Here is a 16,638-nt window from a genome sequence, read left to right on the forward strand (position 1 = left end):
CGGTATATCTCACCAATGGCAACGCTATCATTGTAGACAACACAGCTTGCTGGAGGGCCATGGCATATCCCAGGCCTCAAACACCCCACCTACCCAAGACAGCTGTTGGGAGACTGCACAGTTGGCAGAGCTGAAAGCCCTCCAGCACTCCAGGATGCTCTGAGCTGCCACTTGACCAAGCTCCAAATCTTCACTGATTCTTAGGCAGTGGCCAGAGAGCTGGCAGGGTAGTCAGACCAATGGAAACACATAATTTTCTCATTTAAAAAAAAAAAGGCTCTTGTAGAGAATTTGAAAAGAGTTCTCAGCCTCACATGCTTAATTCGCCACATTGGGGTCACTGTTCAATGACACTACCAATAAACTACCTAAAATTCATCCCTACACACAATACCAGCAAGTCCCTTAGAGACTGCCCACTCAGGCCCCCCAAGCTTCCCCTACCAACTGGTAATCTGGGCCCACAGTACCTCAGGCCTCCGAGGCTCCTCGGCCCTGGTGGAGTGGGCACATAAAAGAAATTACTTCTAGGCCCCTCACTGGCCAAGATAGTTATTAAAGGCTGTGACTTGTGCTCCAAAACCAAACGCTGCCATGGATGGGGTCACATTCCCTTTCCCATTGTCATGTTAATTACATGAATCCACTTCCTATCACTGCCAGATCCATTAGGAAGTGGAAATTATAGCTCCCATACCAAGCAGCAGAACAGACTGGTTCACCTTTAGAGGTTAAGAAAAGCTATGTCTGGTGGATGCCAGTTATATCAAAAAGTGACCTGCTTTTACCCTGCCATGGGTACCTGTTACCGTACAAGGTAGAACAACCAGGCTGGAAAACACCAGTCATAGAGTAAGTCCTGAGAGACACATTATACAATCCCTCAGCAAGGGGAGAACACCACCAGATATGGCTGTCATGATGCAAGAAGCAGCTTCAGAAGCTGATCCTCATCAACTGGTGCAATGTCAGTGTTCACCCTGGCTCTAGGTTTTAGTGTTTTTGCTGACTGCCAGGGTCATAGGCTTCCCTGCTGACCTCCAAGGCCTCAGTATGCAGATCCAGGAATGTTTAGACACTATTCGGCCAATCCTAAAATTGTACCTAAGGATGGGACAGAAGAGATTGCTGTCGGGCACTCCTCAACCAACTGTGCCCAGCATTGCCACCAAGCATGGCTGATGACCCAAAGCTATCCAACCTATGTAGCAAACGAATCTACTGGCACCAATGCATAAATGATTCTTGACCCAGGCATAACCTAAATAAGAATCTCATACAGCAGTGACCTCACAAGTATAATCAAATCAAACCTGCAATGGCTCATTATCCTCTAAATGTCCCCTAAATGTCCTGCTGGACACACTATTCTAAGACAAGAGTTTAGACTGCAAAGAAAGCCTACAAAACATTAGCACCCAACTGGCATATAAGTGTGGGACAAAGCATATTCTTCCTGTGGAGGAAAGTGCAGGGGGCTGCCTCATGGGAACATGCAGCCAAAGTTTTTGCTAGGTGCATCCTATATGACCCCTTAAAAGTCATGGAGCTCTGTGATGACAACCATTTTACAAAACCTACAGAGATATCATGACTAGAGCTGTCCAATGGTATTTAAGAGTCCATGACAAAATTCATTCTTCATGGATTGCTACTTGGGAGGGATGTCCATCCTGGGTTGGCCCCCAGCAATCACCTCCTCAGACGCCATCACCCCAGCCCATGACCTCATTCCTGGAGAGGACTTTGCCGCTGGTCGAATCCACCACAGGAGTTGGAGTTAGGCCTTACAGTACTGGTTATCACCTTGAGACTTAGACCTGGAATTACATACCACAGAGATTGCCAACTGCTGCCAAGCAGGCCCAGGTGGTACCTAAAGGAAAACAGTAGCCACATCCCTACAACAGATATCCTTCAGGCCAATCAACAGTTACCAGTCACAATAGCCCAGCATATGAAACTGGTACCCAGACCCTGGGCCTCATGTAACACGGTAGCTCCCTAACTCAAATGGTTGTTGATAATAGACTAGCTGGATTATCTGCTGGCTAAGGAAGGGGGTGTCTCCTCTATGACCAGCATGGCCTGTTGCATGTACATCAAAAACTAGGGAGCAAGTCCAATGCAATTTACAAAAGATGCAACAATAGATGCACATTATTAATAACATCTCCAACATGTTTGTTAAAATATGTAATTCCCCCCAAACCTTCGCTATCTGAAAGCCTTCCTGGAAACTCTTCCCATGGCTAAGCCCCACTACTTGGAGAGACTGGCTCTCCAGTCCTCCCAATTACTAGTCATAGAACTAGTTTTAATTATGATCATAATGCCCTCATTTAGACTGACCATTTGAACCATAATAAATAGCTTAAATATGTCCTTAAGTATTTCAACTACTCTGGCTATAGCCATCTAGAAAAATGATGCCAAGGCATCACAGTGTGGATTGTAATGGCATAAAAGAAATTTTATTTGGTTTCTTGTCATCTTGCCCAGCTTAGTCATAAGTGGCCTTAGTCATAACTTGAGTGGCCACCCCAGTTAGCCCTGCCCTAGGTATAACAGCAACTAGTAAAGCCTGTACCTCCATATGGTTTGGAGGTTAAGAGCTACCCTCAACTTCTCCAAATAACCTTTGGTGCTTCTGCCCTTTTGCACCACATAATTTACTAGTAAGGCAAGTATATGACTTGGATGATAAGAGCTGCCCTTAGCTTATGCAAATGGTCCTTGCCACTTCGGCTTTTTTGTGCCATCGAGTTTAAAGCTGCCAATCTCCAGCAGATGTGGGAAAGCCCTACTTCTCCCCCTCTGGGTCACAGTAAAACCAAGAGCCCAGGACCCATACTTTTTCTTCTCCCTCCCTCCACTGACCCTCGCAGGAGCCTAGGTTAGGTAAGCCATGGGCCCCTCCGCTGCCTTCATTCTCCCCACCCCCCACCCTCCTCACCAGGCCCTTTTGATCTGACAAAGCTGTCCTTTAGTGCATCCCCAGCTGCTCTGGCTATCTCTGTTCATGTGTCTAGTCACCCCAAGAACTTTCACATAACATCCAAAACAGATACTGCTTTCATTACTTTCAAAGGGTCAAGGAAACATCTCCTAATTTTTCAACTGGAGCTCGTGCCCCCAAACATGATTTGTTTATTTGGTGGTGGGAGAGGGGAGCTGAGAGGCACTATTCGTTATTCATTCTCTCCCTAGTGTTCATAGTAACATTTAAAGAAAAGTCTCCAAGTTTCAACTTCTAGTTCCAGGGTTTCTCTGTGGCCATTACCAGCACTGGACTTAACAAAGTGACCCTGCAGACAGCCACAGTTGGGTTATACTCATCATACTTCTATTAAAAATAACAGAAAGGCTGCTCTATTCTCTCTCCTCTCCTTCAGTCCAAGAAGCTACCTTTGCCAAATTGACGTATTGGGCAGAAGTCACCCATCCTTGTCTTAACAAACATCACCACCTCCTCAAGCAGAGTGAGGTGGGATTTACCATGACCTGGCAATCATATGTGACTTGTATGACATGGCTTAGATTCTAGTCCCAGCTTTTCCACTCTCAGCACAACCTATCACTTAGTCTGTCTGAGCCTCAGTTTCTCCATATCTAAAATGACAATACTGTGGTGGTTCTCAACAGAGAGAAAGGGGCGCCTATCAGAACAGCTAGGCTCTCTGGGCTCGGAGCTAGTTTCCAGCACCATGGCAAAATGCACCAGGAAGGTCAGAATCATTGGTAAACACAGGACCCTTGGGGAAATGGTGAAGAAAATTGAAATCAGCCTGCACAGCAAGTACTCTTGCTCCTTCTGTGGCAAGACTAAAATGAAGAGATGAGCTATGAGGAGCTGGTACTGTGGTTCCTACATGAAGACAGTAGCTGGTGGTGCCTGGACCCCACCTCAACCTCTGCAGTCACAGTGAAGTCTGCAATCAAGAGACTGAGGAAAAGACCAGTAGACGCTCCACAATCTGAAACATCACTAACCTATAAGTGGGTTAATTTATGTAACCTCACCCCCCCCCAAAAATAGCTTGAAATACTTTTTCATCATATATGTTCTCTCTTGTCTCAACTATACATGTCTTTTGAAAAAACTCCAAAGAAATTCTGATATACCCACCACCCACTACTAAACAGTCATGAATGCCCTTTACAGAAGTAACACACTCCTTAAAAGTAGCTCTGCAAAAGTAACCAGTGGTGGCACTCAGAAGATATCTAGAAGTTTGTAACAGACACACCTATAAGGCTGGAGGAATTAATCTAATCCTTTTTCTGTACTAGAACAGAACCAGCAATTACAGGTGTGATCTGAAAACTCCAGCACCAAATCCAGAGCTGGGGCAGGTTGTGCAGTCAGACCAAGACCAGCAGGGGGTAGCACATACCTATCCACTCAGCTTTCCAGAAAAATCTAAAACAAAATTTGCTCTAAGGTAGTGGTCGTTTTCCTTCCTGGGAAAAGGGGAATGACTTTAACAAAGTCTACTTACGCATATAAAATGAAAAGACATTTAGAACACAATCTGGAACTCAAACCCAGGACCAGCGCTAGATCAAGGCAATGTTCCTCACAGCTTCCTCTTCTGTGTCCCTTTTTTGTTTCTCAAGTAAGGGGAGGACAGGCAGCATCGGCATCACATAAGAGCTTGTTAGAATTGCAGAATATCAGACCCCAGACCCACCAAATCAGAATCTGCATTTTATCAAGGGCTGCAGGTGAGTCCATTTGCATTGGAGTTTGAGAAGCACTGGTGTAAACCACCTCTTCCTGACACACTTGCCACCCAGAAACCTACCCTGTTCCCTGTCCCCCACCTCCCTCACCACATCCTGCTCTCACACTCCACACCACTGTGAAGAAGAGAGAGCTGCTGGTTTCACGCTTAGCCAGAGAAGGGCAGTGAGTGTGTTTCCAACCATCCTGCTGCATAGGCTTTGGATGACTGCTGAGCAGGGGAAATAAAGGCGAGATGCCCCAAAGAGATGAAAAACTTATTAATTTCCACAGTCCGCAGTCCAGAGTTGGTTTTCATAAATATATGCTCACTCTCACTGTTTCGTGCTCTCTCTCTCTGTATATATATACACACATAAATATTACACACACTTATAGTGGTTTCTGAGTATAAAACAATTGCTTTACTTTTTTGCATTTTGTAGTTAGTTCCTTGAAACAATGAAAAAAAATAAGACAGAATTTAGAAACATATAAATATATCACAACAGGGAGTGTGCTTTAGACCTCAGGCTTCTCTGTGTGTGCTTAAGGCCTCTTTGAAGAGGAATCTGTATCCAGAATTACTCTCCTCCCTGTTCAAATCCTTCCATCTGGGCAGGGAAGTTGCTCTCAGCTTGCAGAGAAAGAAAACAATAAGCAAATGCACCATGGGGGTAATTGCCCTGAGCCTCTCCAGAATAAAGGATTTTGAATAGTAGCTTCAGTTGTTTTGGTGAGAGAAACCCAGGACCTTTAGATGGATACTTGGAAATGGGTGCCTGTACCTGTGGGTTTTGAGAGGCCCTTTGGGAAGAAAGGCTACCCTGAATTTATTGTGCTGACCTGGAAAAAAACCTCACAGCCTTTCTGAAGGTGCCATGGAACGGAACAGTCCCACAGGGTGCGGACACACTGTGCTTTCAGAAAACAGATAACGAGGCAAGGGCCTGCAGACTCCTCTCCAGGCTTTTTTTTTTTTAAACCTCATTCCCCTCAGCACTACCTTTATTCTTTACCTTAATTTCCTTCTCTCTTTCTGATAGGTAAAGGGAAATAGAGTAAGATAAGAAGAAATTTACTGTGTGAATTCCCTGCTTTAGGGAAGTGCAAGCAGGAGAAGGGAAGGAACCAATAACCAGGGCTTCTTCTAGAGCTAGACCTGGAGGAATTAGTAAGATGGTGCACTTTCTAGAATTTTCTTTTCTTTTTTTACTCTTACTCTGTGTCCATGTTCACTGACACTAGGCACTTTCATGTTTTCTCTGTGCTCAAAAATAATTATAACATGAACACATTATATCAACAGGGCCTGCCTTAATCTGTAGCTTCCTCCACTCCTTCCTCTCCACTGCTCACCTCATTGTTTGAGACCCCCCAAGCCCAGACCCAGTCCCTGAGGACCCTCTACTTCCTTCTTTGTATTTCAGCCATTGAAAGCCTATGCACATTGAGCCATAAAATGATCTATGGATCCATGAAATACCATTTTCAGTACATCTAAGCTCCTGAGAATGAATTGGTAGAGAAGGTTTGAGAGGTAAGGTGGTTCTATTATCACAACTAGAGAGAAGGCTTGATTTGAAGGCATTATATACTAGGAAAGGGTGCTAAGTAAGTTACCCATCTATCTCAGTTCCCTTAGCTGCTTAAGCAAATACCATACAATGTGTTGGCTTAAACAATGGGAATTTATAACCATGGTTTTGAGGCTAGAAGAAGTCCAAAGTCAAGGATTCATCAAGGCGATGATTTCTTCTCAAAGACTGGCATTCTGGAGCTGACTTCCAGTGATCCTTGGTCCTGGGATACTCTGTCAAATGGCGATGCACATGGAGACTGTCCCTTCTTTTCCAGGTTCCATTGACCTTCAGCTTCTTGCTTCCCATGACTTTCTCCCCATCTGTCTGAATTTCATTCTACTAATAAAGGACCCCAGTAATAGGATTAAGACCCATTGTGATTGAGTTGGGCCACACCTTAACTGAAAGAACCACATCAAAAGGTCCTAGTAACAATGGGTTCACACTCACAGGAATTGATTAAGGTTAAGAACATATTTTTCTGGGATACTATAGCTCCAAGCCACCACAACACCCCAAGGGTGTTTGCCTTTTCCTATGTCCTCTACTTTTGAATTTTCCCACCTAGGAACATGCTGGGCCTAGAATAGGCACTCAACAAGTATTTCGAATTAAAAATAAGATCTAATACAGTGCCATCAAAACTACGGTCATGGTGATGATAGAAGGCTCTTAGGAAAATATAGATTTAGAAAATGACTGATGTCATTGACACTGAATTATTGATATGGCATCAGAGATGGCTGGTTACTTGACATTGGTGTGCATTGCCATCAGCACAGCAACTCCAGTCTTTGGATTTCAGAGTCTAACAAGCTTTTGTCCATTTCTTATAAAAAAGTTAAGCTTACTTTCCTCAAGAAAATTAGAGAAAAGATTAGAAAGTTATGTTTGTAATATGTGAAATTCAGTACTTTATCACATAAAATACGGAAAACCCACACACGCCTGGTGAACCCAAGCTATGGTTTTTGTTTCTGTGATTCACACTGTAACTTTGCACTGCATTAAATAGTCTCTAACATGGCTGCAAGCTCTTCTTGCACAGGGACTGTGCCTTATTAGTTTCTTTGTTTTCTCCAGACGGCCTGCGCCAGTGCCATGCATACAGTACTTGCAGATTCCTGTTGAATGAATGAACAAAGTCGTCTGCTTTATAGAGTCTCAAAAAAATGTCATTTTGGCATGTTTAGGGATAGAAAAGTCCTCTGAGCAAGAGAAATGGGGAGCAAGGGATGCTGTCAGGGTTTTGAGGTCAGAGATTGCCCAGGGCGAAATGGGTGAGGAGCCCCATTTTGACAATGGTCTTCACTTTCCTTTCCTGATGAGATCCTCTAGCTCACACTTCCCCTCCATTGTGAAGCTCTTTTCAACCTCTCCAGACAGAATCTAGGCGTTAACCATTAACTCCTTGTGTTTCTTTAATGTTTTACTCAGACCACCATAGTAAATTGTATAAGCTTCTACTCTCATCCACTCACCTGGAAGCTTCCTAAGGGCAGGAACCAAGATTTGTGTATCTTCATGTTCTTGACGCACAGTTTCTTCCACAATGTAGATAGTCAATAGCTGTTTGATGAATAAATTAATTAACTCATAAATGAATGAATACAATTGTCATAGTATACATAGGGGAGAATGAGACCACAGACACTTTTTTTTTCAATTACTTTATTTATCAAACAAACAAAAAACATTTCCAAACAAATAAAGCAAAGCAATGGGAAAAACAAATATCCTGAAATAACTTCATTCCTTCCAATACACTCCTATGGCTTCTTCCAGGAGATGAAAAGAGGTTCCTGGGATCCCCAACCTGGGTCCCTTCTATAAATGTGCAGACCAGGCTTTCTCAGAATCCTCACTACATCAAATTGTCTATAAGCAATTTCTTCCCAAGACCCTAACTTATTTACACTGATATATTTATCATGGTATTAGTATAAAGATAGAGCAATTTCTATCTGAAACCCTAAACTAGTCGCATTCAGATAATTTGTGTGGTATAGTTAAAGAAAGATGTTAGAATTATAGAAATATGCTGCAATGGTTATTTGCTTACTTCACTGAAGGAAAGAAAATGAGTTGCTTTTTATTCTGCAATAAGCACACAATCGCTTTGATCCCTTGACTCGGTTTTCCCTTAACTGTTTTTCAGTTTTCAGATGATAAGAAACTCTGTGTTCAGCTTTTTCAGATTAAGCCTAATTTGACTTGAGGATTAGCTTCCAGGAGAGCTGTTGCCCACTTCGATGGACCACAGAGGGAAGCTGCAGCGGAGGAAGGAATTCTCTTCCTTTTCCCTAACCCCTCAGTACAGAGGGCTTTGCAGGATAATGTCTCACTAATGTCATACTGAGCCAGTCTTCCTCTTGAGTTTGCAGTCAGAACTTCCAGGGGTGTCATGAGGTTTCCATCAGCATCTGGCATCCTGGCAACAGAAAGCCCCTCCCAAGATGTCTCTTCACACCCAGCCAACAGTTAAATCCCCAGTGACAAGGTACTACTTCAACCAGTCTTGGGGCCATCCAGGAGAGAGGTCTGGCTATAAGTCAGTGCTCTAAATGCTGGATCACTCTGCCTTCCCTTTGAAGAACTCTCAACTTCTCTGGGTGCAGCCACTTGGAGGTAGGGGAGAAAAGCTGTTCTTACACATAATGTACTATGCTTGCCTGTGAACATGACTTTGAACATGGTGTACTCGTTCTAGCCCATAAAATGAACATTAAAAAGTCAGGGGTGATTAACAGAGCCATGGAAATGCTATACTGAAATTTAGACACAGCCTGTGTCCATAAAGAAGCAGAGGTTTTATTTAAAGGCACAGGTTGTATCTACCTCAGGTACTTCTGCTGTCGAAAGAGTGACATGTATGTTTTGCTATCACCTTCCCTGTCTCCTTCTGTAAGGCCTTTAAAGATCATCTGGAAAAGTGTCTGTATATATACAAGATATCAGTCTCTTCCCAGATACATGGTTTCCATTTCTGCCTTTGAGTCGGCTGCCATTTTACCTTTTTGACAAATTCCTTTGAGGTACAGAGGTTTTTAATTCTGAGGAGTTCCCATTATCTATTTTTTCTTTTGTTGCTTGTGCGTTAGGTGTAAGGTCTAAGAAGCGACCTCCCAGTACTAGGTCTTGAAAATGTTTCCCTACATTATCTTCTAGGAGTTTTATGGTACTGTTCTGGTTTGCTAATGTTCAAAAATTGATTGTGGTGATGAACGCACAACTATATGATAGAAATGTGAACATCTGACTGTGCACCATGGATGATTGTATGTATATGAATATATCTCAATAAAATTGAATTTAAAAAAAAAGAAAAAGAAAGAAGTGAGTTGGATTATGATCCTTAAAATTCTTACAGGAAGGGGGAAAATTATGGAGGAACTAGTAAAAGTGAATATACTGAAGAAAACAAAAGTGACAAAAAGCAGCAAAGGAGGGGTGAGCCTAAAATTCTTGGGTTAATATGTGCATCATTCCTTAAGAGTAACATTTACTAGAGTGACCCATCAACTCTGTTTGCCCCCGAAGGGTTCCCAGATCATGGGACTTTCTGTTTTAAATCAGTAAAATCCCAGACAAACTAGGATGAGTTAGTCACCTACTTATGACCTAAGATTCAAAAATAATTGAATATAGTAAACATAGAAATGAGAACTTGATATTTTAATACAAATAAAATTTGATACATTCCTATATGGAAACACATTTGAAAGAAAAGTAACACTAGGTATTATAGAAAAATGTACACCTGAACAAGAAATCTACGAATCTCAGAGAATATTTAGTTGAGACTCTGAGCAAAAATAACAGAAGAAAGAAATATATATTATACTACTTCAGGAGTTTTGCTTCCAAAAGCCCAGCCAGACATAATATGTATGATAGCTTTTCCAGTTTGCTAATGATGCCCTTTTGCAAAACACTAGAAATGGATCAGCTTTTATAAAAGAGGTTTATTTGTTTACAAAGTTACAGTCTTAAGGCCACAAAGTGTCCAAGGTAAGTCATCAACAATCAGGTACCTTCACTGGAGGATGGCCAATGGTGTCCGGAAAACCTCTGTTAGCTGGAAGGCATGTGGCTGGCACCCGCTCCAAAGTTCTGGTTTCAAAATGGCTTTCTCCCAGGACATTCCTCTCTAGGCTGCAGATCCTCAAAAATGTCACTCTTAGTTGTTCTTTGAGCACTTGTCCTCTCTTAGCTTCTCCAGAACAAAAGTCTGCTTTCAAAGGCCATTTCCAAAATGTTGCTCTGTAAGCTGCAGCTCCTCTCTCAGCTCCTGTGCGTTCTTCGAAGTGTCCCTTTTGGCTGTAGCAAGCTCACTCCTTCTCTCTGAGCTTATATAGTGCTCCAGTAAACTAATCAAGGCTCCTGCTGAATGGGCGGGGCCATGCCTCCATGGAAATTATCCAATAAGAGTTATCACCTACAGTTGGGTGGGTCACATCTCCATGGAAACACTCAAAGAATTACAATCTAATCAACACTAATACGTCTGCCCACACAAGATTGCATCAAAGATAATGGCATTTTGGGGGACATAATACATTCAAACTGGCACAATAGCTTACCCAGGCAAATTCAGTTTAAACAAAACAATTCTAAGAGTGAGTGATTTTTTGTTTTGAGTTGAAGAAGAGGAGAGGAGAGCTTGTTTATTTTGTTCTCGTGGACAACTGGAGACCAGACTAATAGAGTATGGCATATCCCTCACCAGCCCCAACTGCCTCCTGTCATGTTGGACTGCTTCCTCTAGGGAGCAAGGGGTAAAAGTTTAAGTTCTTTTGGTGAGAGACTTTGTAATACTTGGGGCTCAAATAATGGTGCTTTGGCATCCAGGTGACAAAGTAGAAGATAAAGTGGGAGAGGATTCCCCACTTCAATATGAAACCCAGCTTTGCTCTGACTCCTTGAAGATGGGTGGTTTGGGGAAGCATTAGGAGTTGGCAAGCTCCCTATGGACATTGACATAACCAGCAGTGATAAGGTAAGTAAGGTACCCTCTGGGGGCTCTAAGAAAAGTGGAATTAAGAACATATTTACATTAGTTAAGAATATATATATTATTTTCTAACTTGTTATTTGATCATGAAAGATGAGATCGTGAATGAACTGTGGTTCATTCATGCTATTTTCAGTTTGGTATTCCATTGTATAAATATACTGCAACGGGTATTTATCCAATAGGCTGTTAATGGCCATTTTATTGTTTCTAGGTTTTTGTTGTTACCATCAATGCTGCTATGAACATTCTTGTGTACATATGCACCAGGATATACATGTATATGCAGGAGTGTCTCTAGGACAGAAATTGCTGAGATGCACATGTGCATATCTTGAACTTTACTAGATAACACCAAATTGTTTTCCAAAGTGATTGCTCCAATTAGCTTTCCCTGTTGCTCACTAACATTAGATATGTCAGTCTAATTTTTGCTAATCTGGAAGGTTTGTAGTGGTATCTGGTTGTGATTTTATTTCCTTAGAAACACTGTAGATTTTCAGAAAAATCATGCATAAAATACAGGTCAACTGGGCATCTTGAATGATTGTATTTTATGTTGTTTGTGAGATATAACTCTTTGTTTTACTTTTTAGTGGTTGCTTAAGGATTTATAGTACACATCTTTAACCTATGACAGTCAAGCTTAAGTGATGTACTCTTCACATATCTTAATAGTATTCTTACATTTCTCACCCTTTGTGCTATTTTTGTCATACATTTAATTTTGATGTTATAAACCCTATACTACATTGTTGTTTTTGTTTATACAGTGGATTATCTTTTAAAATGATTAAATAATAAGATAAAAATCCTGCACATTTACCATGTAGTTACCATTTTGGGTGCTCTTTATTCCTTTGTGTTGATCCATACTTTTACAACTGGTATCATTTTCCTTCTGCCTGAAAGAATTTCTTTAACATTCCTTTTATTCCAAGTCTCCTGGTGATGAATTGTTTCAGTTCATATGTCTGAAAAAAAGTCTTTTGACTTCATTTTAAAAGAAATTTTCTCCAAGTATAAAATTCTAGGTTGACAGCTTTTTTCTTTCTGTACTTTACAGAAGTTGTTCCACTCTCTTCTTGCTTTCTTGTTTCCAGTGAGAATATGCTGTCATCCTTATATTTTATTCCTCTGCATGTGATGTCTGTTTTTCTCTGGCTTTACAATGTCTTTATTTATCACTAGTTTTGAGGAATTTGATCATGATGTGCCATGAAGTAGTGGTTCTTCATGTTTTCTTGTGCTTGGGGTAAATTGAGTCCCTTGAATCTTTGGATTTGTAGTTTTCATAAGATTTGGAAAATTTTGATCATTATTTCTTCAAAAAGTTTTTATACCCCCCCCCCCCAAATTACACATATATTAGGTAACATGAAGTTGTTCTGCTGGTTACTGATGCTCTCTTCATTTTTAAAACTATTTTTTCTCTTTGTGCTTTATTTTGGATAATTTCTTTTGCTACATTTTCAACTTTGCTAATCTTTTCTTCTGCAACATCTAACCTGCCATTATTCCCATACAGTCTAATTTTCATCACAGACATTGTAGTTTTCATCTTTCTAAGTTTCATTTGGGTCTTTTTATATCTTTCATGCTACTACTCAACATATGAGATTTAGTTACGAAAACTGTGTTAATGTTCCTGTCTGTTAGTTTTCCCTTCTGTGTAAGTTCTGGGTGAGATTTAATTTATTGATGATTTTTCTCCTCTTTGTTAGTTTTCTTGCTTCTTTGCATGCTTGATAATCTTTTTATTGGATATCAATCATTGCGAATTTTACCTCACTGGGTGCTGGATATTTTTGTATTTCTATTAATCTTCTTGAACTTGGTTCTGACATGCAGCTAAGGTCACTGGAAACAATTTTATCCTTTCAGGTCTTGTTTTTAAGATTGGTTAGGCAGGATCAGAACTGTGTTTCGTCTAGGTCTAATTTTTCTCCACTGCTTAGACAAAACTCTTCCAAGGGCACTCTACCCGGTGCCCTATGAATTATGGGGTTTTCTAATCTGACGGGTGGGAATAGGGACCATTACCAGCCTTGTGTAAGCATTGGGTATTATTTCCTTTAATGATTTTGGGTGTTTCTTTCCCCAGTCTCGAGTAGTTGCCTCACAAAAAAGTGGTGTTCAGTACTCTGCTGAATACTTGAAGGGACCCTCTGCAGATCTCCAGGGTTCTCTCTCTCTTTACAGCTCCTTCCTCTCCCGCACTCTCTCCTAAAACTAACTTCCTTTTTCTCCCCAGACTGTCAGCTCAGGGAGCCTCCTCAGTCAAAGAGTCTGCCAAGGCTCCCCTTGATTACCCCTGTCTGTGCTGTAGCCTAGAAACTCTCTTAAGAAGCCAGGCTGAGCAAATGTAAGTCTCTCTTCTGTTTCTCTTCATCTTTCAAGTATCACTGTTCTCATTGCCTGGTGTGCAGAAACCAACTGGTGTTTTCATATATTTTGTCCAGTTGTTTGGCTATTTCCAGCAGGAGGTTAAGTCTGGTCACTCTAACTCCATCTTAGCTGAAAGCAGAAGTCCTTGTTGTTTTTATGTTTTTTTAATTTTTAATTTTTAAAATCTTATAAACTTTAAGTGCAATTTTCAAGTGTGGGTTTTAAATTGGTTGCAAGTGACCGTGTCCATGGACCATACAGACTTCTCAAAAAGTTACTTGCTCTTCTTTCATCTCTGTTACAACTTTTTTGTCTTCTTCAACTATACACTTTATTTGAAGATCTTCATTTATTTGAAGAACCCCATTCCAAGCCCTTTCCTGAATTTCTCTGCTCTAATTTTGCCATTTTTGTCTCATCAACCCAAGAATATCATATCCAGGAAAAATGGAACACTTTCTGTCATAGTTTCATAGCATGTCCACAACAAAGTACCATAAACTGGGTGGTTTAAAGCAACAGGAATTTATTGTCACACAGTCCTGGAGGCTAGCAGTCCAAAATCAAGGTGTCAGCAGGGCCATGCTTGTTCTGAAGTCTATAGGGAAAAATATGTTTCCTGCTTCTCTCCTGGCTTTGGCAGTGTCTTGCCAGCAATCCACGGCGTTCTTTGTCTCTGTTTTTACATACTGTTCTCTGCTCTGTCTGTCTGTGTCCAATTTTTCTCTTTTTATAAGGACACCAGTTATACTGGATTAACTTGCCTAATTGCATCTGTAACAATTGTGTTTCCAAATAAATTCACATTCTGAGGTACTGGGAGTTAAGGCTTCAACATATCCTTTGGGGGATACAGTTCAATCCATAACACTTGACCGTAAGTATAAAGTCTTTAGGCTTCTTTGATTCATACTGGGCAGCGTTTCTCTTAGCCTTGTAATTTCTTCATCTAACTCTTTGTGGTCTAGGACTATGCTTCCTAGACAGCATCTTTGCCCAAAGATTTCTTTATGCTTAGAAAGCTGGCTTTTTTCTTTTTGTAAGACTAACACTAAAACTGTAGGCATGGTACAGAGAGCATGGTATGGCAGAAACTGTATCAACTGTTGCAATATTACCATGTTGCCAAATTTTCCTACATGGCTTTTATCAGGTAGATGAAGATGAAGACTTGAAGGTCAGCAGGAGTCTTAAAATCTCTGAAAAACACATGACAGCAGTTGGGTGGCAGTGGAGGAAAAGACACATAGGCGTGAAAGGCCATTAGTACAAAATACTGCAAGAGGAAAATAACAGCAAAAGGTTTTAATTCATGATTATATGTCAACATGGATGGAAGTCTCTATTGGAAGCTCACAGGACTTTTCTTAGTCCATCCTGTTAATTCCTTTTAAAATAAAAGATTAGAAGGTAAATATTACATGATTCCCTGATGATATAAAACTAGGGGTGTCAGAGGTTACAGACATGAGAATTGAAATTATCTCTTGGAATATTATCCTGCCAAATTGAAACTGAATACTTGAAATTGAACAAATTCAAATGTAAAGCCTTCTATTTTAATTTAAAGAAGAAACTGTTCAAACATAGGATTGGGGAAGTATGAACAGGCAGCAGTTCTGATGAAAATATTCTGGAACTATTGATTAATTAGCAAGCCAACAGCAGACACAATCCAAGGCTACTTTAATAGAGATATGGATTCTAGATTATGGGAATTCATTGGATTGTTGTTTTATCCATATCTGGAGTATGATTTTCAATTCTGAAGGCCATATTTGAAAAGAGACATTGATTAACTATGATGGGACCAATTCAGAAAGAACCAATGATAAGCTTCAGAATTATGTCACAGCTCAGGATGGATATTTTTAACTATAATTGTTTAACCTTGAGAAGACTCAGGAAGATATTAAAGTGGTTTATAAATTTTGAACTGCTTGTAGAAAGAATAATATTATGGTTTGGCTTAATATAATAGAGAATATTCTAGCCATGGGAAGTAGTGATATCTTTGTCACTAGAACTATTCAGAGACTGAATAACTGGGGCCACCATGGCTTCTGGGAGACGTTGAACTGGAAGACTTGAAACTTTGTTGGTTCTAAGAAGATCTTTGTATACTTCTAAATAGATTAAAAGGTGTATTAAAAGCACAGTCTCAAATTTTAAGTAGTATCATTTGCGTTTCTCCAGTCCAGTGTGTCTCTTATCAAGCTTTCAGCCTTTCATATCTCATTCCCTTGCCATGGGCCTCTCAGAAAATCTCTCTTAGACTGCCGCCCCCAAAGTCTCTGCATGATGTAGCCCATCGTCAAGACCTAATACAAATAGGACCCCCCGTGTGAAGCTTTCCCATCCTCCCTCCTCTGCATCCCTATTGCTCTTGCCCCACCATGTCAGGGATAGCTCTTGACATGTTTGCTGTAAGCTGGGTTGTAAATTCCTTGAGGCCATGGTGACTGTCACAGGGTGCAGTGCACATTTGCTGAACTACATTGACTTGACTTGGTTTGGTTTGATTTAGCTTTATTTAAGCTTGCCACTTGGCACATTTTATGTTATCACTATACTTTTAACCCATGTAGCAGTTTCCTTATTGCATTACAAGGATGAGGGAATGCATAAGAAAAGTGGAAGAAGAATAAAAACATCCAAGAAGTTTAACTTCAAGTTCCATGAGAATTATTCCCCATTGGCTACTCCCTATTGCAATTTCTGTTTCTCTTGCCTGTGGTTTCTAGGCTGGAGACAAATTGGAATCTTATTTAAAAATAGATGTTTTTAAATATTACTCCTTTTCTCACCTGATAAAGTTTAATTACCTCCTCACTTTTAGATAATTGCTCCTGCTTATCAGGTCCAAAGAAGGACAGCGGATTCCATTTTACATGCTTTGAGACCCTCGAGTGGCTCTTTTCCCTTTC

At 40.7% G+C, this 16,638-nt stretch overlaps 1 pseudogene; it reads left to right on the forward strand.

The window, feature by feature from the left end:
* The first annotated feature begins 3,707 nt into the window (after positions 1 to 3,707).
* LOC119535305 lies at positions 3,708 to 6,180 on the forward strand (annotated as a pseudogene).
* Positions 6,181 to 16,638: the final 10,458 nt, after the last annotated feature.

This window comes from Choloepus didactylus, chromosome 5 (genome assembly GCF_015220235.1).
Source record: "Choloepus didactylus isolate mChoDid1 chromosome 5, mChoDid1.pri, whole genome shotgun sequence".
NCBI classification, from domain to species: domain Eukaryota; kingdom Metazoa; phylum Chordata; class Mammalia; order Pilosa; family Megalonychidae; genus Choloepus; species Choloepus didactylus.